The sequence below is a fragment of the Pinus tabuliformis genome, chromosome X (assembly GCF_031772625.1).
Source record: "Pinus tabuliformis cultivar Carrire ecotype Pingquan chromosome X, CPIR1, whole genome shotgun sequence".
Classification (NCBI taxonomy): Eukaryota; Viridiplantae; Streptophyta; class Pinopsida; order Pinales; family Pinaceae; genus Pinus; species Pinus tabuliformis.
The window spans coordinates 621,794,197-621,812,472 of NC_142308.1; positions in this window are offsets into that span (position 1 = coordinate 621,794,197).

An 18,276-nucleotide genomic window follows, 5' to 3' on the forward strand; every position below is an offset into this window, starting at 1 on the left:
GCAGCAGAAGGCACAGGTGCGGAGGTATGCAGCGCAGTTGCGGAGGTATGCAGTGCAGCAGAAGGCTCAAGTGCAGAGGTACGTAGGGCAGAAGATGGATCAGGTGTGGAGGTGCACTGTAAGGTAGATAGTGTAGGTGCGGAGCTCCATAATCTAGACACGGAAGAGCTGCGGATATTCGCAGGTTTCTATTGGTGAAGTTGCGGACTTTTCTTGAAATATTTGTTGGCTGCCTTTTGTCTATTGCTGCAGAGTTCTGGGTTTAGATTACTGGTATTGTTGCATTCTAAGAAGTTATTTTGTTGATTCATTGGGTGATTGTAAAAGGAGATTGGTTGATTCACATGTACTTGATGATTATTTGATGTTCATGGATCCAGTTTGAAAATTTATGAAAAGTGGTCCTTGGAAGAAAAGAAGTAGGTCAGCACCTACGTACTACTAGCTCAGCGAGTACAAGAGTTAAGGGGGTTGTAGCTCCCTTCCAGGAGCGTCTGGAAAATGAGAGAGGGTTGTAACTCTCTGCAGGTTGCAGCCTGCGTACTGGTAAAGGATTGCACCAGTATAGAATCATTGTAAAAAGAAGTTTCTAATTGAAAGAAGATAGAGACATATTGCAGTAGGTGGTTTTCACCCACATTGGGTTTCCACCTTATATCTGGTGTTCTTTGGTGTGACTATCTGTTTTTCCTGTTCTTGTTCATTATTATACGACACTGACATACAAATTAATGATCAACATCTGAAGAATAAATTAAAGTATAAATCTAGAAGGTATATTGAAAAGAGTTTGGTAATACTAATTCACCCCCCCCCCTCTCAGTATTATTTCCAACAATTAGAATCAGAGCAGGTCCTTCAGAAGAAGCTTGATCGCTTGAAGGAATATCTATCATCATGAGCAACTGCGAGAGAGAAGCATCAATCAGGCCACCGATTTTTGATGGGACAAACTTCGTATACTGGAAGGTAAGAGTCACTGCATATCTTCAATCTCTTGGTACAGAAGTCTAGGATATCATAGATACAGGGTACACTTTTCCATCAGCAACACCTAGAGATCCGACTGGTAAGAAGCAATATGAAACAAATGAAAAGGATATTAATACTCTATTAGGATGTCTATCTCAATCAGAATTCGTCAAGGTTGTGCAGTATAAATCCGCAAAAGAAATATGGGACAAGATTGTTCTGAGCTATGAAGGAGATGAATAGGTAAAACGAGCAAAACTTCAAACCCTCAGAATTCAGTATGAAAATCTCAGAATGTACAATGATGAAAGTGTGGCTAACTATTTCCTTCGTGTAGATGAGATTGTTAATTGTATGAAAAACTTGGGTGAAGAAGTAAAAGAGGCTATTGTGGTTGAAAAGGTTCTAAGATCCTTATCCCCTAAATTTGAATCTAAAGTTTCTGCTATAGAAGAAAAGGAGAATCTATGAAACCTCACTATGTCACAGCTGCACAGAATTCTGACCGCTTACGAAATGAGGAAAGGAGGACCATCAGACAGAAGAGAAGCTGCATTCAAGGCTTCAGGCAAAGATTACTATGAGTCAGGACATCTATCAGAAGAAGACGAAGAATCAAATTTTGTCAAGAATCTTCAACGGGGTGCTGGAAGATTCAAAGGTAAGTTACCTTTCAAATGCTTTGCTTGTGGAAGAGTCGGTCACTATGCTGCAAAGTGTCCACATAAAGACAAGCTTGATAAAGGTAAGGAACCTGTCAGATGGAACAAGAAACAGAATGTAACTAAGAAAAGTTACTACACTCATGAAGACAGTGATGGACTTTCAAATAGTGACGAAGATGAACAAGGTAACAATTATAGACTCTTAATGGCTTTTGAAGATGATGATTTTGTGGATGCTATAGATGAAGAAGGTCTTTATGAAGAGATTTCTAGACTCAAAATATGTTTAGAAGAGAAGAATGTGATCATTTATACTCTTCAATTCCAACTTGCTGAAAAGGAAAAACTTCATGAAAAGTTAGAATGTGAAATTTTTGGTCTTAGAAAAGAAATTGAGAAAACAAAAGCTCTTAATCTTAGATTTGTTAAAGGATCTGAAACTCTAGATGAGATTATCAATGTACAGCGTTCTCCACTAATCAAGACAGGTCTGGGATATAATGAAGAAGCATCTCAAGCACATCAACCATCCACCTCCAAAAGTTATCTTGATGCAGCAAGGAGGAGTGAGCAAAGGTCAAATAGAAATCATCAGGTAAATCAGGGACAATTTACCTCAAGAATGAATAGAGACTACCAGGTAAATCCGGGGCAATCCACCTTAAGGATGAACAGAAGCTACAACCAGCCACAGGTAAAATCTTCACAATTTGCCTCAAGAATGGATGTCAATAGAAACTACAATAGGTTGGTTGATAGATTTGATAATTGCAGGAGTTTATTCAATGGCCAATGTTTTTCTTGTCATAACTTTGGTCACAAAGCAGCTCAATGTGTTGCCTATAAGACAATCATGACTAGAGAAGCTCAAAAACAAAGGAGCATGACTGGGATCATGAAAATAGCCTACAATAACTTTTCTTCTCTTGAAAATGAAATAGAATGCTCTATTTGTAACAACTTCGGTCATGAAGATTCTGAATGCAAGAGCAGGTTTCGGCAGACAAATCAGAAGGAGCAAGCCTCAAGTGTCAAAACATGGAGAATGAAGGAACCACAACCAGAGAGATGTGGTATAGCTTTATATGCAGAAGGGTAAGAAAACCAATGGTACATTGACAATGGCTGTTCGAAACACATGACAGGTGATAAGGAAAAACTCTAGTCATATAGTGCCTTAGAGAAGGAGAAGAAGGTCTCTTTTGGAAATGTCACCCCTGCGCTCATAAAAGTTAAAGGTTCTATTCAGTTGAAAGAAAAGGTCAAAGATGGAAATGTTATGTATGTTGATGGGTTAAAACATAATTTGTTGAGTGTCAGTCAGATGTGTGATCAAGGAACGGAGGTAATATTTCGATCAAATGGATGTAGTGTCCGTGATCTTGATACAGGAAAAACAATGATCAAAGGCGTAAGGACTCCAAATAATTTATACATATTCAAAGAAGGACAACATCAATGCTATCTAAGAAAGAACGATGAACACTGGTTATGGCACAAAAGATTGGGGCATCTTAGCTTCTCACAGATAAGGAAAGCATGTAAATACCAGGCAGTTCGTGGTCTTCCAGATATCAGAATTCCAGACAATACAATTTTCAAATCATGTCAGTTTGGTAAGCAAACCAGAACTAACTTCCTTGAGAAGTAAGGATCAGCTAGCAGGCCTCTTGAACTTGTCCATACTGATGTATGTGGCCCATCTAGGAAAAGGTCACCTCGAGGAGAAGAATATTTCATATTATTCATTGACGACTTTTCCAGGATGTGTTGGATAGGACTTATGAAGCACAAATATGAAGCCTTTGAAAAGTTCAAATCATTCAAAGCCTTGGTGGAGAACGAATCAGATCACAAAATCAAATTCCTCAGGTCTGATAGAGGTGGGGATTTTACCTCGAACGAATATTTCGACTTTTGTGAAGAACATGGAATAAGAAGGGAATTCTCTATAGCTAGGACTCCTCAACAAAATGGAGTGGTAGAAAGGATGAACAGAACGGTTCAACAAATGGCTCGTGCTATGCTTGATGAGTCTGGAACTCCCGCGACCTTCTGGGGTGAAGCCACATTTGCTGTAGTTGTTATTCTCAACAAGACAAATATTCGGGTGAACAGCACTCAAACTCCTCACAAGCTCTGGTATGGTGAGACTCCTTCGGTAAAACATTTCAAAAATTTTGGAAGCAAATGCTATATTAAAAATAATGATGAAAATCTTGGCAAGTTTGAACCTAGAGCAGATGAAGGCATTCTCCTTGGTTATTCTCCTCATAGCAAAGCATACAAATGTTACAACAAAAGGCTTGGAAGAATTGTCGACAACATTGATGTAGTGGTGGATGAAAAAGAAAACACTCCCATGCAGGTAAGATCTGTAGACTTCGAAGATGATGAGGACTATCCATCACCATCAAATCATATTCATGATGAAGAAGAAACCCATGAGGTACTAGAGGAACAGATAAGGATAGAAGAAAAGACTCCATTCAGGTATGTTCAAAAGAATCATCCAGAATCTCAAATTTTGGGGCAAAAGGAGGCAGGCATACAAACAAGAAGAATAATTGCAGAAGCTTCAAGCTATTTGGCATTACTCTCCTCCACTGAACCACAAAATGTAAGAGAGGCATGCAAAGATGAATGATGGGTCAAGGCAATGGATGAAGAACTTGAGCAGATCGAAAAGAACAACACTTGGGAGTTGGTTCCTAGACCAAAAGATAAGAATGTCATAGGGACAAAATGGATCTTCAAAAACAAGTTGAATGAAAATGGGGAAGTAATTAGAAACAAGGCCAGACTTGTTTGTAAAGGGTATGCTCAACAAGAAGGAATAGACTTTGAAGAAACTTTTTCTCCTGTTGCAAGACTTGAGGCCATTAGAATGTTCCTTGCTCTCTCTAGCTTTCAGAAGTTCAAAGTATTTCAAATGGATGTGAAATCAGCATTTCTGAATGGAGACTTAAAAGAAGAAGTGTACATTGAGCAACCAGATGGTTTCATCCTTAGGAATGATCCAAATATTGTATGCAGACTAAAAAAGCCTCTCTAGGGTCTCAAACAGGTTCCAAGGGCTTGGTACTATCGGTTGGACAAATACCTTCATCAACAAGGGTTTTCAAAAGGATCAGCAGATATCAATCTTTATATAAAAATTGAAAATGACAAATTGCTAATACTTGTTGTGTATGTAGATGATATTATCTTTGGTAGTAATGAAGAAGCTATGAGTCAAAACTTTGCCTTGGTAAGAAAGAAAGAATTCGAAATGTCTTTCCTTGGAGAGCTGACATATTTTCTTGGTCTACAAATCCAACAAAATGAAGGCGGTATCTTTTTATCTCAAACCAAGTATCTCAAGCAGATCTTGAAGAAATATGGCATGGAAGATTCGAAACCAGTATGTACCCCTATGGTTACAGGATGCAGCCTCAGTGCAAATGATGAATCAGCAGCAGTGCATCAACCAACCTATAGATCCATGATTGGAAGTTTGCTTTATTTGACAGGTACCCGACCAGACATCATGCATGCAGTGGGAATAGTTGGAAAATTTCAGGCAAATCCAAAGGAAACTCATCTTCAGGCAGTTAAGAGAATCTTCAAGTACCTTCAAGGAACTCAAAACTATGGCTTATGGTATCCTAGAGATACAGTTCTCACACTCCATGCTTATACAGATGCAGATTGGGCCGGAAGCATGGATGATAGAAAAAGCACTAGTGGAGGTGCATTCTTCATGGGTTTCAGATTGGTATCTTGGTTCAGCAAGAAATAGAGCTCAATTGCTTTATCCACAGCTGAAGCAGAGTATGTGGCTGTTGCATCTTGTTGCACACAACTTCTTTGGATGATGCAAACCTTGCAGGACCTTCAAATCACTTGTACTCCACCTATCTCCATCCTATGTGATAATACAAGTGATATCAACATTTCAAAGAACCCAGTCATGCATTCAAAGACCAAGCATATACCTATCAAATATCATTTTCTTCGGGAACAAGTGCTTGAACAAAAGGTCAAGTTGGAGTATGTTCCTTCTAAGGAACAAGTTGCTGACATACTCACCAAATACCTCAAGCAAAAGCTGGGGGTAGTTGATGCATCATCTTGTTGTTGAATCTTATCTATTTCAGAGATTGTTGGTTGTATGCGAGTTTCATATGCGGTATACACGTACATTCGATGGTTTATGAATTGGTCAAAGACCATCTGGCACAGGTTCAGGGGGAGCATATATTCTTCTAATAATACATTGTTGGCATTATTGTAGAAGATCTTGGAGGATAAAGTTTAGAAGGAGAACATGGATGTTGATTTGAATATTTCTGCTAATATTTTGTCTCTATGTCTTATATCTCTTTTGCCAAGGTCATTTATGGTGTATGGTGGATTATGGTTCTTCTTGAAGAAAATTGCTTTTGCAAATCTGACCTATAGTCAGTGGGAGCATGATCAACACAACAGAGCAGAGTTTTCAGCATGTTCTCAGGGGGAGAATGACCTTGAGGATCTTGGGGTTTCCATCAAGTCCAAAGGGGGAGATTGTTGGCATTATGATTCAGGTTTGGCGCTATGGCACATGTGTTGTACTTGATGGCAACTCAATCAAGTGGTAAATCTCTGTTCAGGCTCTCAAAATCATAGAAAAAGAGATACCCGTAGGTGAGGCTAAGAAAAGTTGCGGACCCGCAGGTGCCTTGAAGAAGAAGTGCAGGCATACTCGCATGTTCTCCGAACAAAAGGTGCGGGCGTCAAATTCACTCACTTCAATGCAAAGAAGCGCGCGCACGTGGGAACTTTTATGATTGGTCCATGGTATCTAGTCCGACATGTTTGATCCTATGGTTTTGGTCTGTGGTATAGCATCTAAATTATTGAACCCCAGTTTTTGGGTTCCTTGTATTGGTTTTCTATGGTTTTGGTCCATGGTTTGAGTAAGGGCTTGCCTATAAAAAGGAAAGGAGATCATTTGGCTAGATACTTGTGAATATTGAATATCTTAAGATCTAAAATTTTGGGTGAACGGTTTGAAAAGCTAGATCTAAATCAAGGTGAAAACTATGAATTGTAAGGTGGATCTATTGATAGGTCATGATCTCTTTGGCACATGATCAGATCTGTGGATCTGACAGTCTGTGGAACATTGGAGGACTGATAATTTGGGTCTATTCAGAGCTCCGCAGGCGATCCTCAGCGCAGGTGCGGAGGTACGCAGCGCAGGAGAAGGCGCAGGTGCGGAGGTACGCAGCGCAGCAGAAGGCACAGGTGCAGAGGTACGCAGCGTAGCAGAAGGCGTAGGTGCGGAGGTATGCAGTGTAGCCAAAGGCACGGTAAGGAGGTACGCAGTGCAGCAAAAGGTGTAGGTGCGGAGGTACACAGCGCAGTAGAAGGCGCAGTTGCAGAGGTACGCAACATAGCAGAAGGCACATGTGCGGAGGTACGCAGGGTAGAAGACGGATCAGGTGCGGAGGTGCGCTGTCGGGTAGACAGTGCAGGTGCGGAGCTCTGCAGTCTAGACACAGAAGAGTTGCGGATATTCGCAGGTTTCTATTGGTGAAGTTGCGGACTTTCCTTGAAATATTTGTTGGCTGCCTTTTGTCTATTGCTACAGAGTTCTGGGTTTAGATTACTGGTATTGCTGCATTCTGAGAAGTTATTTGGTTGATTCATTGGGTGATTGTAAAATGAGATTGGTTGATTCACATGTACTTGATGATTATTTGATGTTCATGGATCCAGTTTGAAAATTTATGAAAAGTGGTCCTTGGAAGAAAAGAAGTAGGTCAGCACCTACGTACTAGTAGCTCAGCTAGTACAAGAGCTAAGGGGGTTGTAGCTCCCTTCCAGGAGAGTCTAGAAAACAAGAGAGGGTTGTAGCTCTCTGTAGGTTGCAGCCTGCGTACTGGTAAAGGACTGCACCAGTACAGAATCATTGTAAAAAGAAGTTTCTAATTGAAAGAAGATAGAGACATATTGCAGCAGGTGGTTTTCACCCACATTGGGTTTCCACCTTATATCTGGTGTTCTTTGGTGTGACTATCTGTTTTTCCTATTCTTGTTCATTATTATACAATATTGACATACAAATTAATGATCAACATCTGAAGAATAAATTAAAGTATAAATCTGTAAGGTATATTGAAAAGAGTTTGATAATACTGATTCACCCCCCACCCCTCTCAGTATTATTTCCAACAGGACTTATGTGTGACTCTTGTCCAATGCCTTGCAAAGAGAATTCTAATGAACATTGTAGTTGCAGACATCCCACCAAAATATGGAATGTTGCTATCTCGCTCATGGGGAGCAAAACTGCAGGGATCCTTGCAGTTGGATATGTCTTATGCCACCACTTCTGTTTTTCGCCAACCAAGAAAATTATATAGCGAGATCTTGATTAAGTACATGGTTAGCAGTGAGGAAAAGCCACAAAACTTTCCCATATACTCCATGCATACAGATATGGACTCCTTCATCTTATACAGTGCAAAAAATGATAAAAAGGAAATCACAGCTAAAGACCTTAAATATAGAACTGCTGACAGTGAGAACATATTCCATGAATCATTATGACATCTAGACTAAAATGGGTTTGTCAATAGGTTAGGGGCTGGTGCAGGAGTGTGGATCCATAATATGGAGAATAATCATGTTGAGGGACATGCTTTCAGATTGAACTTCAAATGTACCAATAACATGGCCAAATATGAAGCCCTGATTCTAAGGTTACAATTGGTTAGGAAATTGGGTGCCACAAGAGTTTCCATCATCGGAGACTCGGAGTTGATTATTAAACAGATCAGTGGTGAATACTTTGTCAACAACCCTAGGCTTGGTAGATATAGGGATATTGTTTTAGACTTGATCAAAGACCTCCTGGAGTCAAACTTTTCTTCCATTTCTAGAAAACAAAACATGCAGGCCCACAGTCTGGCTACCTTTGCTAGTATTTGCAAATTGCCATTTCAACCAAACCACCAGTACACTGTAGAAGTCATACATAGGCCTGTGATACCAGATAACCTCAAGTATTGGCAAATTATCGCCCAGAACTCCTAGATCTACAATTTCATGAACAATGAAGGTGAATTTCAGAATTGTAATATAGATATTGACTGTACAAAAGACAATAATATAGAAGGTAGCTTAGATGTAAATATTTTCAATATAGATAAACCAACTAAATTTACTAGAGTAGAAATAGATAGTTTAGAAAATGTAGAGATAGATGAAATAATGGATGATGATCCAGAGATTCTTAATTTGAAAAACAATTTTTTTCCCAAGGGATTAGTCCCTTTAGAGGATTTATTTGACTCTAATGATGTAGCTAGGAAACCCAAGATGGAACCTCTGAGAGCTGACATAGAAGAGTGTAATATAGGAACTGAAGATAATCCAAAGCTCATTAAGATATCTAAAGCCTTACCCCCAGAGGAAAAGGTCAGATATATCAATCTGTTTAAGAAGTTCCAGGATGTATTGGCCTGGAGTTACGAAGACTTAAAATCTTATGACACCAGCTTAATCCAACACAAAATACCTCTAAAAGAAGATCATAAACCTTTCAAACAAAAACTTAGGAGGATAAACCTAGTTCTTATGCCTTCCATAGAGAAAGAGGTTAAAATAATGTTTGATGCCCAAATAATAGCCCCCATTAGATACTCAGATTGGATTTCAAACTTAGTTACAACTAGGAAAAAGAAAGGTGAAATCAGACTTTGTGTAGATTTTAGAAACTTAAACAAGGTCTCTTTAAAGATAACTACCCCTTACCAAAAATGGACCATATATTGTAGATGGTAGTAGGATCATATAGGATTTCATAGTTAGATGGATTCTCTGGGTATAACTAGATCTTAGTCGAACCTGAGGACCAAGCCAAAACTACATTTACTACTCCTTGGGGTACCTTCATGTATTTGAAGATGCCCTTTGGATTAATGAATGCAGGTGCCACATTTCAAAGAACTATGGATATAGATTTTGCCAAGGAGATCCATGATTTCTTAGTAGTATACCAAGATGACATCACAGTCTTCTCTAAATCTGATAATGAACACTTAGACCACCTAAGAAAAGTATTTATCAAATGCAGGAAATTTGGGATTTCTTTAAATCCTAAAAAAACATTTTTTGGTCTAGAAGAGGGAAAGCCGTTAGGACACATCATATCTAAATATGGGATTAGGATAGACCCTACGAGAATATAAGCCATTTTGACCAATTCCCACCCCCAAAACATTAAATAGCTACAATCATTTCTAGGAAAGATTGATTTTCTTAGGAGATTCATCTCAAATCTAGAAGAATTAATTAGGCAGTTAAATAACATGCTAAGAAAGGACTCAGCAATTAAATGGACACTAGAGGCCAAACAATCTTTTCAAGCTATTAAGGAAGCTTTAACCAAAACTCCAGTCCTGATTAGTCCTGACTTTAACAAAGATTCTATTATTTTTTCTTTTGCTTTAGAACACACCATTGTAGCAATCTTGCTCCAAAATAGTAATCAAGGATATGAACAGCCAATAGCATTCTTTAGTAAATCCTTAAGAGATGCCACACTCAAATACAATATCATGGAAAAACAGGCATTAACTTTAGTTAAGGCAATCAAAGATTTCAGAGTGTACATTCTATACTCTCACATTATTGCTTATGTTCCAAATTTTGTAGTTAAGGACATTCCGACTCACAATGGGCCTGAAGGAAAAAGAGGCAAATGGATTGCCACAATATTGGAATATGACATAGAGATAAAACCCACCAAGCTCATCAAAGGCCAAGGTTTAGCCAAACTCATGGCTAAATCGAACTGTCAGGCCTTAGATATCAACTTTATTAGTGCCCTTAATGATTAGGAGGAGATGGTGACTCCACAGATCAGTGAACCTTTTACTGATTCACCATGGTATGCAGATATTACATTTGTATTACTAAACTTACAAGCTCCTCCTGAATTGACAAGAACTAAAGCTAGATTCTTAAAAATGAAGTCATTAAGATATTGTATTATAGATAATGCATTGTTTTGGAAGGATAATAGTGGTATTATTTTAACCTATTTGTTAAAAGATGAAGCTAACAAGATTTTACAAGAGTTTCATGCAGGGGATTGTGGAGGACACTTGTACTGGAAGAGTACTACTGACAAAATTTTGAGGGATGGTTTCTATTGGCCTACTTTGTTTGCAGATGTTAAAAAACATGTGACCTCCTGTCATAAATGCCATATTTTTGAGGGAAAGAGAAAACTTTTACCCTTGCCTCTTAAACCAATTTCCACTGAGATGCCATTTCAACAATGGGGGTTAAACTTCATTGGATAAATACACCCAGCCTCCTCAGCCCAGCACAAGTGGATTTTGACAGGCACAAATTATTTTACCAAATGGATAGAGGTCATACCTTCTAGGCAAGCCACAGACACTTTCATAATCTCCTTCCTAGAGAGTAATATCCTGTCGAGATTTGGATGTCCCCAGAAGCTCACTACTGATAATGCAGCTTCCTTTAAATCCAAAAGAATGATAGATTTCTGTAACAAGTACCACATCACCCTTGGCCATTAGACAACCTATTACCCTCAATGTAATGGATTGGTAGAGTCATCTGACAAAAGCCTAGTCAATATTATTAAAAAATTACTGGAAAATAACAGAAAGACATGGAACAAGAAGTTACTCAATGCCTTATGGGCAGATAAACTGACAACAAAGAAGTCCATTGGAATATCACCCTATCAGCTAGTTTATGGGATGGATGCAGTTTTCCCATCATCCTTGGGAGTGCCAGCGATGAAGATCCTCCAGGAATTACAGGTGGAACCAAAAGATATTCAAAGAAAAATAAATCAGACCATACACCTACAATAGACCAGAGAAGAAGTATATGTAAAATCATAGGTAATCCAAGAAAAGATCAAGAAAGTCTTTGATAAAAAGACTAAAGCAGATGATTTTTACATAAGAGATAAAGTCCTTAAGTGGGATTCAAGGAGAGAAGACAAAGGCAAGCATGGAAAATTTGATTTTTTGTGGCAGGGGCCATATGTCATTTATGGTTACAGACGCAACAATGCCTTTTTCTTGACAAACATAGATGGATCGGATCTACCAAGAGGACCTGTTAATGGTAGGATTCTGAAGCGTTATTTTTCCACTGACTCACAATAGTTCACTTTACTTTGCATAATTGTACATAACATTGTAGAGTGTAGATTGGATTGGATGGTAATCCTTTGAAGTTGAAGCCCGAATAGAAGGCCCTGAGCTTTGGAGGACTCATTTTCATAAGTATCAATAAAGAAGAATCACAAAAGCACAATTCACAAGGTAACTACAGTCACAATTCAAAGGCTACTGATCTTCATAGTTCTTGAAATTTCACCAATAAATTCCATCCCCATGTGGAGCCATTGTTAGAGTCCTATATTGATAGGATTCATAATTTTGAATTGGCTAAGGTTAACTCTTGTAATATTGTACATACCTTTGCTTTCTGCAAATGTTTTCCATATTAAAATTAAAAAATGTAAAGAGGGTATGTCCTAAAAGAAATATCAAAGGACAAGAAAAATAAGAAAAGATCAAAAAATACAAAAAATGAAAAAATATGAACCCCAAACAAAAAACAGATCATGAAAGTGTGCAAGTCCAAGTGCCACTACCTTTTACTTTACTGTCTTAAATAATGGTTGTGTGCAACTTGTCATATATGCCACAACCCATGATAGTCAAACTACTTAATCTTGACTACTTCATGCTTTGAATTTCATGTTTATAGTTAGAGAATAAAAATCTGACCAAACAGTTTAATCTTGGCAGCTCATTAGATAGGTAGAGAAATAAAGCAACTCATCAGTTAAATCTGAGCCCTTGGAAGATATAAGGTTAAAATTAGATAGTTTGTTTTATAAAAGAAAAGGAAAGAAATGGGTTTGCTAGCTTAAGTGCACCCACCAAAGTGTAAGAAAAAATGTTAGGGTGGTAAAAGGGTAGGTAAAGAAAGGTTGCAAAAATATAAGTCATTTGGAGCATAAGCACTACTACCATGCTTAACTATGTATTTCAAGTGTGCGGGAGCAGTTATCAATGAAAAAATCATGCTCATAAGCTGATTTACCTAAATTCCCCTTCATTGGATAATGTGACAACCTAATACAAACTGGAAAAAGCATCTTCCAGCACCAAAGACACAAGGATCAAATCCTTGGAAGACCTGATCATTGAGCTGGGCCATGACCCAAAGGACATCAAGGCTGCTTAACAGTTGATTAAGAAGAAAAATGAAGACATTGCAACCCTTAAGAAGCAGTTGAAGCTGCCTCAGTCCTAGCACCCTCAAACAAAAGAAGTCCTAGAAATCCAAACAAATCATGAGGAGATAATGGACTTCGTGTTGCAACTTAATGACCAGTTGAAGGGAATGGAAAAGGAACTAAATAGCTTGATCCAGCTCAAACAAGCTACTCTAGATAGTGCTCCTCGAACTATCATTCCTATAGTGACCACAGCTGTGTCTTCCACATTGGCATCAACATTATCTCCCACTAGTCCCATGGCCACTGCATTTCCAATAGCAAGAACAACTACACCAGCAACGACATCAACAGCAACAGGTACCATAGATGATGAAGAAAATAGGCTGGTCAAGGCAATGGAAGAAATGTCCATTCAAACCAGTGAGATGAACAAGTTAAAAGAAAAAATTACCAGCCTGGAGAAAGATTTCAAATTAGCCCAGATCATGCATAAGGAAGAACAACAGAAGGCTTCTAGAATGAATGAGAGAATATAAAGCCTGGAGAAAGAGTTGACACTAAGTGAGCCTTTGGGAAAGGCCAAGCAATTATTATGGGCCAATATCATTGACTTTGTCAATGATATTTGGCCATCTATGCAAGTCATTTTTGGGTAGATAGACTTGATCAAATAGGCTACAGAAGCCATCCAGAAGGTCAAAGAAGAACTTGGAGAAATGTCAGAGGAAGCAGTAAGAATTATCCAATTCCTCAACTCCAAGAACAAATATGAGTTGCAAGAACTTGGCATACCTGAGAGGACAGGTACCATTTTGGGAGTCAAGAGGGTCCTAGCCAAGAGAAATTTAATGTTAAATCTAGAAGATAAGTGTCAAACCATGCAACTAGTCGTTGACAGGTTTATGACCAAGTTTGAGCTTTTGAGAGAAAAGGAACTACCTAGTCCCTTAGTCATAAATGATAAACTGATGGCACAGGAGGACTACAACAAGAAAATCAAGGAAGTGGCCAAAGAACAGGCAAATACCTCATCAAGGAGTGGTATACCAACTGACAGAGTATTATACTAGACTTTTGAAAATTTGTTTTACCTCCAGCATGAGGTGAAACAATTATTTATCAATAAGCCTACTTTTGCAAAATATACAGAGGCTAATGAGATATATAGGAAAATTCTCAACGTCTAGTTTCTAGATGAAGAAACATGGAAAAATTTGAATGATTTACTGTAGTGAAAACACAGTAAATTATAAACTGTAAATTATAAGTGTACAGTAAAAAGTAAATGAGCATGGTAAAAGAATGAAGACAGGTCAGCACAGTCAAAGTGTATAAGGTAAAAGAGTATTAGATGAAATATGAAAGTCAAGTAGACTATCCAGCACTAAAGCCAAACAACATGCCAGCATAAAGGGCTAAAAATCAAAGCATAATAGCTAGCAGAGCCAAAATAACAGGGATGGCATGAGACAGTTCAATAGCTATCTCTATCTTCTTGCAAGAAGATATTTTCCTTTTCCTAGATTAAATCTCAAATTAGTTTGACATATTTTGTAATAAAATTTTTGTATAAATACTTCAAAATTCAAAGTATTAGGGGGGATTATTTTACATTTGTAGATTTATTGTGATCTTGATTTTACATTTGTAGATTTATTGTGATCTTGAACCTAAGGGTGATTGTACTACTTTCAAGTCAACAGACTAGAGAAAGTAATAAAGGCATTTCGCTACAGTATTCATGAGATGAGACATTTGCAGTGAAGTACTTTCTTTGTGTGATTATGTTACTTTTCTGTGTTTTCATAATCTTAAATGTGTTCTAAATCTAAATAAATTAGCTGGGAATATCATACAGAACTCATTTAATTACACTCTTTTTTGCACAGTAATTTATTTACATGTTTTCTTCTGATACTCGGATCTGAGAATCCTTGATTTCTCTCCTATCCCAGTTGATTTCTTTCATTTCTTCCAAAGTCCAGCCTAGGGAACCCTTAATTTCTCCCTGGATACGATTTGAAGCCATTCACCATTTAGCCTCTGAGATCTGCAATAACTTATCTACCTTGCCCTGTAGACACTGTTTTTAGAACCCAATCTAGTCTTGTTTGTCAAATATCCAACTCCATAGCCCAATGGAATAAGCCAAAACTCTGTCCATTTAAGTAAAGTGATCCCACCACCAAATTTTCAAAACAAAACCCAAGTGCAAGCAATAACTAGCCTGAAATCATCTTAACTAAAAAAAAGTTAAATCTTAAAGAGAGAACCCTCTCTGAGCATCAGGAAGGCTAGGTCTTGATCTTTAAAAGTGGTTTGTGGTTACCTTTGGTTTTTCTTTCTTCTTACTTCAAAAGAATTATCAAAATGATAACAGCAGGAAATTTCACTTTTTAAGGGTATATCTTCCTTAATATTACTTAAAATTGCTATTGTGACCCCAATCTGAAAATGACATCAAAACTTTGTTTTAGATGACACTAGTGTGATTTTAATCAAGCTCATAAACAAAAAGAAAGGCTAAATTCATGCCACAATATAATAATCAATTGATCTCATTTTTTTGGCTATGGTTTTGAGGCCACAACTTAAAATTGTTGTAACTCTCTCAGTATGGTTCATAATTGCAATTATAACCCATTTTGGAAATGGTGACACAAATGCACTTCTAATGGCATTAGGTGTGACTGCAATATGGCTTCTAAGCAAGGATAAATGCCACTACAAGATAATCTGCAAAAAAAAAAACAAAATGATTTCACATGACCTAAATTGTTTCTTTGATACTAGTTAAGATCGATAGTGCATAATAATAACAAGAATATAAAGAACACACAATTGGACATCAAAGGATTTATGTTGTTCACACTAATGAAGTGAGGGAAAGCTCTCCCAACCATTCGAATGGGATTACCTCCAATACGAGTGCCAAAGCATGATAGATAAAAATTCCTTGATTACAGAGGAGTAATCCATCCCTATTTACAACCACTCTGGCTATCATTGCACTAATCCACCATTAGTGGACCTTACATAATGAACATAGTGAATTTTATTTATTAACCATCATAATAGGCTTTTATTAATGACTAGGAAACTTTACATTAATTAACCACAATACATCTATAAATTTAACTGTAATGGACATTTAGGCCATGATTACATTACTTGATAGGGTCATGATGATAATTGCATCTTGCTCTAGTGTTAGAGTGAAGTTGATATAAGGGATTTTAGGCACTATATAAGATATTATGTTTGACATAATAGTTATGGATTATTTGGCTTTACACATATTACTAATATTATAATATGGAAATGTAGTTCATCATAATGACATGGTAAGGATTCTATTAGAATGTGGCTCGTTGTGGGCTTTTTCACTGAAATTTAATTTGTGTGGTTAGCAATGAAACTAGCTAACTAGTCTTGTGGTTACATGATACATTACTTTTATTTTTTTGGGCATGCTCTCTAGGACCTTGATGTTAGTGATCTCTCTGATCTCGCGACCTTCTTTTCCCTCTTTTTTTAGAAGTTGATGTGACATTTGGGTGTGTGTCATCTATCCATCCTGATTTCTTCCTTCTGCTTATATTTCTCCATCAATCTTATTCTACCACCCTTGGACAAGTATTGGCATGAGGGAAGCATCCATCCGATCCTTTCTCTGTTTTTTCTTATTTCTTTTAACAAGGATATGTGATGGTTTCTCTCCACTACCTTGCAATGATGTTTTTTTGTTTTTGTTTTTTGTTTTTTTTTTAAATTATACTTGAATTTCACTTATAATAATTTGGATTTATATATTGCTTTTAACACCAAATTGACATCATGGTAAACATATGAATATCCCATTAAGTATGACCTAAATATGGTTCAAAGAATCTCAACTTTAGCCTAAGCACGAGGCAGAGTAATTTCTAAGGTGTGAAGTTCTATTAGAGGCACTATTTGTTTGTTTGTTTTGGTTAGAAAAAGGGTTTTCTCTTGGTTTTATGTGAATTTCAATTTATCATTTGTAGCATGTTGAGAAATGGGAAAGAATAATGTATGCCATTTATCTTGCAGAAATTGATGTTGAATGATAGGATATAGAGTTTAACCAAGCTACAATCTGCTTTGGTAAAGGCAAAGGAACATCTTAAAAAGCTGCCTAAGAATACACCATATACAGAGTTTGAACACAAGTAATATATGGATTTTTCTTTTGCAGATATGTTATTTTTTATACCCAATATATCACAACAAGAAAAATATTGACATTGTAGGAATTGTTTGAGGACCTCATTAAGGTTGATTTTTATGATGTCCTACTTGATTGGTACCTTGTCATGATATGAAGGCTTTAAATATGAATAATATGTTCCTGAAAAAAACTAGATTCAAAATTTATAGATATAAAATATATAAAAAAATGTCAATGCCTTCATTTGATTGTTACTTGACTCTGGTGTGGGTAGGTTACAGGAAATGGGATTGGAAAAAGGACGTGGAGACAATGCAAAGCATGCTTTGGATATGATTCATTTGTTGTTTGAGATCCTTTAGGCACCTGAGCCATTGACTTTGGAAATGTTTGTATAGGGATTCCTATGGTTTTTAATGTTGCTCTTATTTCACCTCAAGATTATTTTGGGCAAGCAAATGTTTTAGGAATGCTAGAAAAGACATTGGTGGATAGGTAAAAAAAAAAATTATAATTGCAATGTCCATTCCAGGATATCCTCTCTTTATTATTTGATTGCATATTGAATGTTTCTTTTGATTTGCATTCGTATTTTAACTATGAAATTGAATATACTTGGTATCATGTCCATTTAAAAAACATCCAAAGCTTGAAGATGGGTTTAATATTACATGATATTAATTGAAATCATTTTAGTTGTTTTGTGTTAAAATCATGACTATTAATTTTTTTTACTTTCATGTTGTTATTTGAACACAGGTTATCTATATACTTGACCAAGTTCATGTGTTAAAGAATGAAATGTTGTGAATAAAACAACAAGGATGAAACATCACACTTTAGATGATTTGTTTTAACAAGTTATCTACAACCTGAGCTTTTTAACATGTCACTTGGTTGGCATGATTGTACCTAAGTTTTCTCTGAAGGTTGAATACTAAGTTACTAAGGTGTTATTTTTTATGGTGACATTTTATTTGTTTTGTTTGTACAGGTCATCTGACCACATAGTGGCCACCATTGCCCAAGTGAAGAAAACTTGTTCGAGTTTCTTGCTTTACAGGGGAAAATAGCATTGACATTGTTGATGTTGAGGTATATGTCATATAAATATTTTATAGTCTACTTTAGTTTATATTTAAGTATTCATCGTCTTTCATTTCTTATACTTT